This window comes from Myotis brandtii, unplaced genomic scaffold (assembly GCF_000412655.1).
Source record: "Myotis brandtii unplaced genomic scaffold, ASM41265v1 scaffold213, whole genome shotgun sequence".
Taxonomy (NCBI): Eukaryota; Metazoa; Chordata; class Mammalia; order Chiroptera; family Vespertilionidae; genus Myotis; species Myotis brandtii.
In genome coordinates, this window is record NW_005357962.1 from 2,607,866 (window position 1) to 2,614,360 (window position 6,495).

Here is a 6,495-nt window from a genome sequence, read left to right on the forward strand (position 1 = left end):
CCTAGGTGTCTTGGTCTCCACCAATCTTCTGGTTTTAGGGTGACCTCCTCTACAACTACGTAATCAAACCTAGGCTACTTTTCTCTCTTGCCACTGCCAATCCCCTCTGCAGGCCACCGTCAGCTCCTGACTGGACAACCGTAATGGCCTCCTGTCTTGCTTGACTCTATTCCTTCTCCAAAGTATAATTAAAAACTGAGCTTTCTGAAGTGCAATCTGATTGTGAAACTCCCCCTCAGCGTCTCTCCCCTGTCCTTTGGCCTGGCTTTGAAAGGCCTTTGTGAACTGGTGCCTGCTAAACCCTTTAGCCTCTTCTCTCTCCAGTCTTCTCTCCATTCACTACGAGCCAGTGATGTTGACACTGATATTACAGCTTCTAGATGTCCTTGGCAAACAGTCAGTGTTCACTAATCAGTAATTAATGCACCCTGGCCTTTGCTTCCAGTCTCTGTACATGCGGTTCCCTCAATCTGGAATGCCTTTTCCTCCCCATTTTCCTTTTGGACTCTGCTTATGTGTCACCTCCTCAAGGGAGTCTTCCCTGCCCTCTCCCGTTCAGTGTACTTTTATGTGCTACAATCGCATCCTGTGCGTTCCTCTACTGTGCTGAGACAGAGCTATAGTGGAGGAATGGGAAGCATTGGCCCTATAGTAAAACTATCTCAATTGAAAATGTAGGTATGCCACTCATTCCAGCTGTGTGGCCTTGGGCAAGTCACTTAACCTCTCCACGCCCTATTTCCTCACCTGTAAGACGGAAGTAATAGTAATACCTACTAACAGGTTCCTGTGAGGACAACCTGAAACAATGCATAGTCAATAGCTTAATGCAGAGTCTGGGATATAGTGAGCACTCAATAAATATTAGCTATTATTATTTCCACCTGCTTCATAATCTATTGTAAATACCAGTTCCCTGCTTTGTCTTCCTCACTCTAAACATCTTGAGGGCAGAGAGTCTGTCTCATTCATCATTGAATCTCTGGGTGTCTAACATAAAACTGGACACATAGGGTACTCAATACACATTTATTGAATGAATGAATGAATGAATGAATGAATCAGTGGATGGATGGATGTCTTTCTCCCTGGTTTAGCTAAGTTGACTTTGCCTGAAGTTCTCTTGGCATTCCCAAGACCAGTTTCCCCTGCTCTGACCTGGGCAAGCCACACCCCAAATCTTGTCTATGGCATTGTGGGTTCAGATCTAAATAACTAGTGTCAATACAAGACATAAATACCCCCAGGTGGCGTAGATGAAAAATAACTTTTACACAGTTTGTCCTCTCAACACCTCCACCTCCCTTTGCTGTAGTATGTTATGACTAGATGTGGGCAGCACCCAAACAGAGCAGGCCATTCATCTCTTCAACAAGGATTTGCTAGGCCACGGTGGGTTCTGAGGATGCCAGGGAGGGCAGGGTATGAGCCCTGCTTCCAGGAGCTTCCTCAGGGTTGGCTGGGTCCAGATCTGGCTGGCCAGACCAGGAGACAGGCTGTTTCATTGTTAGAGTGCATGCAGCAGACGGCAGGATCTGACCTAGCCTCATGGCTGGGAGCCAGGGTGTGACTGCAGGACCAGGGAATCTGTTTATCAGGATCTGGAACAAGTCAAAGGTTAAGGCAGGAGATTAGCCACACTCAGGAGGAGCCAGAGCAGAGCCCAGCAGAGGCTGGAGTCCAGAGGTGAAGCCCAGCACCAGTGTGGGGGCTACTGTCTGCTTGCTCTTTTCTTCTCTTCAGGGAGGAGCCTGAGGTAGAGAGAAAGCCACTCAGGATTTCCCACACTAAACCGTAAGAATTAATAAAGCAGCAGCAGTGGCCACAGGCCAGTATTCAAAAGCAGCTTTGGGTCTCCTGTCAGAAAGGCAGTGGCTGTGGGCTGGAAGGCCAGGCCTGCTCCTGGGCCAGCTGCTGGCAGCATGACAAGAGGGAACACCAAGGACTGAGGCACTAGGCTCAGAGCCTGCCACCAAACCAGCTGTGTGACCTTGCATAAGTCATTTCACCTCTGGGACTCCATTCCTCCACTTAGACAATGCACAGGGTTTCCAACGTGCGAATATGAAGGCTTCTTTCCCAGAGCAAAAAATTTCAAAGATTCCAGATGGCAATGGTAATTTTAGTATCTGTTGAGCCACACAATGCAAAATGATAAAAAACAATAATCTGTTTTGTATCTTTTAAAAGAATTTGGGTAGCTCAGTTGGTTAGAGCATTGTTCCAATATGTCAAGGTTGTAGATACGATCCCCAGGTAGGGCACATACAAGAAGCAACCAATGAATGCATAAATAAGTGGAACAGCACATTTATCCCTCTCAAATCAATACATAAAAAAATAAAGGAATTCAGCCCTAACAGGTTTGGCTCAATGGATAGAGCGTCAGCCTGCAGACTCAAGGGTCCCAGGTTCGATTCCGGTCAAGGGCATGTACCTTGGTTGCGGGGCACATCCCCGGTAGGGAGTGTGCAGGAGGCAGTTGATCGATGTTTCTCTCTCATCGATGTTTCTAACTCTCTATCCCACTCCCTTCCTCTCTGTAAAAAATCAATAAAATATACAAAAAAATAAAGGAATTTGTATTTTATGAATTGCAGGAGCGTCTACTGTCACTTACAAAAGTTTGGATGCAACATCCTTTAAGGCCCAGAGTCTGAGCCTCCATGAAATCCGACCCAAATCCAGCCAGCAGAGCTTCTTTCTATCTTCCTTAGAATTCACAGAAATTAGTGACCTATCCCTCTGACTTGAAAAATATAAGGGACACCAGAGCAATGGGCCAGCGTTTTTCAAACTTTTGCTTTTTACCAAGTCCATCAATGATGCTAATATGATGGAACAAAATCTGAAAGTAGGGGTGTTGGATGACATTTGCCATATTTTGGGTGCCCAGCCTCAGAATCCCTTCCCAGGTGTGGGGAAGACTCCACCCTCTGAGCCTCAGTAGAAATTAGAGCCCGCGGCTCACCTCTCACCATAGAGGCTGAAAAGGCCAGACACTTGCCTCCCAGCCTCCTTCATCTGCAGAGCTTAGACATATGATCTGTGTTTGGCCAATCAGGTGCACTGCCCTGGCCTGTACCAGGGACCACAGAGGGAGTGCCTCAAAGAGCCTTTTCCCGTGTGGGTGGCAGCTGTGGTCGTCATGTCCAGATTCCAGGGTATCAGCAGCAGCAGGGTCATCATTCAGGCCCCAGCCCAGGTTGTGGCACAAGCTTCCCAGGGTTCTGAGGCCAGGGCAGGACTCTCGACAGCTTCTGTGTCACACTTCTGGCCATGCTCTTGGCTGCTGTCCAGCATCCTTTGTTGTCATTCCTGCCCTGAGCCTGGCTCTCTGGCCTTCCCAGAGATTCTGTGGGCTACCCAGCATGCTTTCTGTAAATTCCTCTTATGCTTAAGTCATCCAGAGCCGGTTCCTGTTGCATTTTTAAATCGGAACCCTGACCGATTCACAGTCTTATGTCAGGCTTAGCATCCAACTTGTTTTTGTATTTTGCTTTGGTCACAGAGTTCTGAGAAAATTCTGGTCATACAGATGAATGGTTTCTTAGTCCATTCATGCTGCTATAACAAAACACCATAGGCTGTAGCTTATAAACAACAGAAATTCGTTTCTTACAGTTTTAGAGACTGGAAGTCCAAGATCATTGTCTGATGAGGGTCCTCTTTGGAGTCGCAGACTTCTCATAGATCCTCACATGACAGAGGAAACGAGAGAGATCTGTGGGTCCTCTTTTATAAAGGCACTAATCCCAATCATCAGGGCTTTACCCTTATGATCTAATCACCCACAAAGGCCCCACCTCCTAATGCCACCATGGGAATTAGGGTTTCAACATAGTAAGTTTGGGGAGATACAAACACTCTTACCATAGCAGGTGGTGTAAATAATAATGACAGACACCATTACACAGCACCCACTATATGTCAGGCTCTATTCTAATCAATTTATGTATATTAACTCAATTAACAAACCTTTGAAGTAGGTCTACCATTAGCATTCCCCTCTTACAGGTGAGAAAACTGAGGAACAGGGGAGTGGAGTAATTTGCCCAAGGTCAAGGATTTAAATCAAGGAAGTCCTGTGCTAGAGTTTGTGTTCTTAACTCCTACCCAAAGCCTTCCCCCCGCCCCCAATTTGAGATTATAATAGTCTTCAATTAAATCGATCTAAAAACTAGAAAGAAAAGTATTGGAAATTTTTGTTTGAATTGAATGAGTAATTATCAAAATATCCAACTGCTCTTTATCCTCATCATAAACATAAAAGTTAGGCAATAAACAACTAAAACTTACAGCAAGTACTAAACAAACAAGACAATGTCATCTCTCCATAGTCACTGTTAAAGGTGTTTGTGGAGCCCGGTGGAGCTGGTGCAGGAAGTACTCAGTTCTTCATTGCTCTGCTCTTTACAAGCAGACATGCCCAGGCTGGCGCAGCACGGATTCTTGCAGACACACCCACTATCGGTGCCAGTCCACTCTCAGGGACGCCAGATGGAACTTGTGCCAAAGTCCTCACAAAACGGAGTTTACACAAAAAGCCCGCATTGATGGGGGTGTGACACGGGGGCACAGGAGTCGACGGAGAGCTCCCAATGGCCAAAGCTGGAACAATTTGAGGAATGAAACAAAGTAGTATTAGATTATAACCCGAAGTATAAAATAAATATCTATGAGTTCACACTTCTATAAAATTTTTAAAAGAAGAAAACCTTACAGTGGGGAAATCTGACAAACACTACTTCAGGCAGGTGATCAAGATTAACATCAACAACCCTAACCGGTTTGGCTCAGTGGATAGAGCATCGGCCTGCAGACTGAAGGTCCCAGGTTTGATTCCGGTCAAGGGCATGTACTTTGGTTGCGGGCACATCCCCAGTGGGGGTGTGCAGGAGGCAGCTGATCAATGTTTCTTTCTCATCATTGTTTCTAACTCTCTATCCCTCTCCCTTCCTCTCTGTAAAAAAATCAATAAAATATATTTTTTAAAAAGATTAACATTAACCGTCATAAATCATGTTGTAGCACAGGCCGTTGATATGATGTGATGAGAATGGCACTTTACCTCTGCGATCATCCTCCCCAAACCCACAACTCCAGTCTATCACGAGTAAAGTACATAAATCCTGATAGAGGGATTGCAAACAGAGGAAAATACTCACCCAGGACTCACAAAGTCATCAAAAACAAGGAGAGTCTGGGAAAGCCAAGAGAAGCCCAAGAAGACCAGACACCTTAATGTAGCGTGGTACCCTGGATGGGATCCTGGACAGAAAGAAGGCCAGTAGGTAAAAACTAAAGAAATCTGAATAAACTACGGACTTTAATTAAAAATAATGTCTCAATATCAAGCCATCAATTGTGGCAAATGTACCATATCCATGAACGATGTTAATAGGGGAAAGTGGGTGCTGGGAAGGGGGCGGGTAATATGGGAATTCTGTACTATCTGCTCAATTTCTTTGCAAATCTAAAATTTTTTTCTGAAAAAATAAAGTCTATTAATAAAAAGTATAATAATAAAATTGACTGCCTTCCCCAGGGTGATGCAATTTAAACCTCCTGGGATAGATGTGCTTATTTAATGCATCCATATAGTTTTAGGCTACATACTTTTGAATAGCAGCTTTTTAAAAAATATATTTTTATTGATTTCAGAGAGGAAAGGAGAGGGAGAGAGAGATAGAAACATTAGTGATAAGAGAATCATTGATCGGCTGCAAGCCCCACACGGGGATCAAGCCCACAACCCAGGCATGTGGACTGACCAGGAATCAAACTGTGACCTTCTGGTTCGTAGGTCGACTCTCAACCACTGAGCCACGCCACAGAGTTTAATAGCAGCTTTAAAAATACTTAGATATTTTAAAATGAAATTCTAATCTTCACATTGCATGCCTGAATCACCTCAGAGTAGCTGAGCACAGTTGGAGCTGCTCTGATGGAGGGGAAATCACAGGGAATGTCCTTTGTCTCTGTCCCTAAAACTGCCTGGATCTCTAAGATGAAGGAAAAACTCCATGTCTCAAGGCAAAGCACTTAAAAACGATGCAATAACTTCCCTTCCCCCCACCTTCAAGACACAGCGTGAGCAACTGTTTGAGGCCAAGGCTGCAGTTGTCTTTGTCCTGCATTTGCTCGTCAAGCCCTGCGCTCCTCAGCAGCGGGAAGGGCAGAGGCTGGTATGAAGCAGGGCAACAGATGGCTGGGACACGTCCTCTTAAAGCTCAGCTGCCCTGGCCAGCCTGCCAAGCTGTGTACATTTCAAACGTCTGAGGTTCAACCAAAAGAGACGAGTAATGATTTTCAATCACTTGCTGAAACACATGGCTAATCCTTGGGTAGCCGAGAAGAGTGTGTTCAAGATTCACTTAAACCCAGGAGGGGGAACAAGGAAACCCTGGGCGCTTTCTCGGCTTTGTCCCCAGACCAGGCCACCCTGGAGGCAGCTGGGCATTTGTCCAGGGTCCCAGTGTGCATCCTGCTTTC

General features: G+C 45.5%; 1 long non-coding RNA gene across 1 annotated transcript; it reads right to left on the bottom strand.

Annotated features, from left to right (window-relative positions):
* Nucleotides 1–981: 981 nt before the first annotated feature.
* LOC106726018 lies at nucleotides 982–5,661 on the bottom strand. Its single transcript, XR_001362035.1, has 3 exons — nucleotides 5,169–5,661; nucleotides 3,623–4,611; nucleotides 982–1,601 (listed from the first exon to the last, which is right to left on the bottom strand). It is a non-coding gene; the product is annotated as an uncharacterized LOC106726018 (long non-coding RNA).
* Nucleotides 5,662–6,495: the final 834 nt, after the last annotated feature.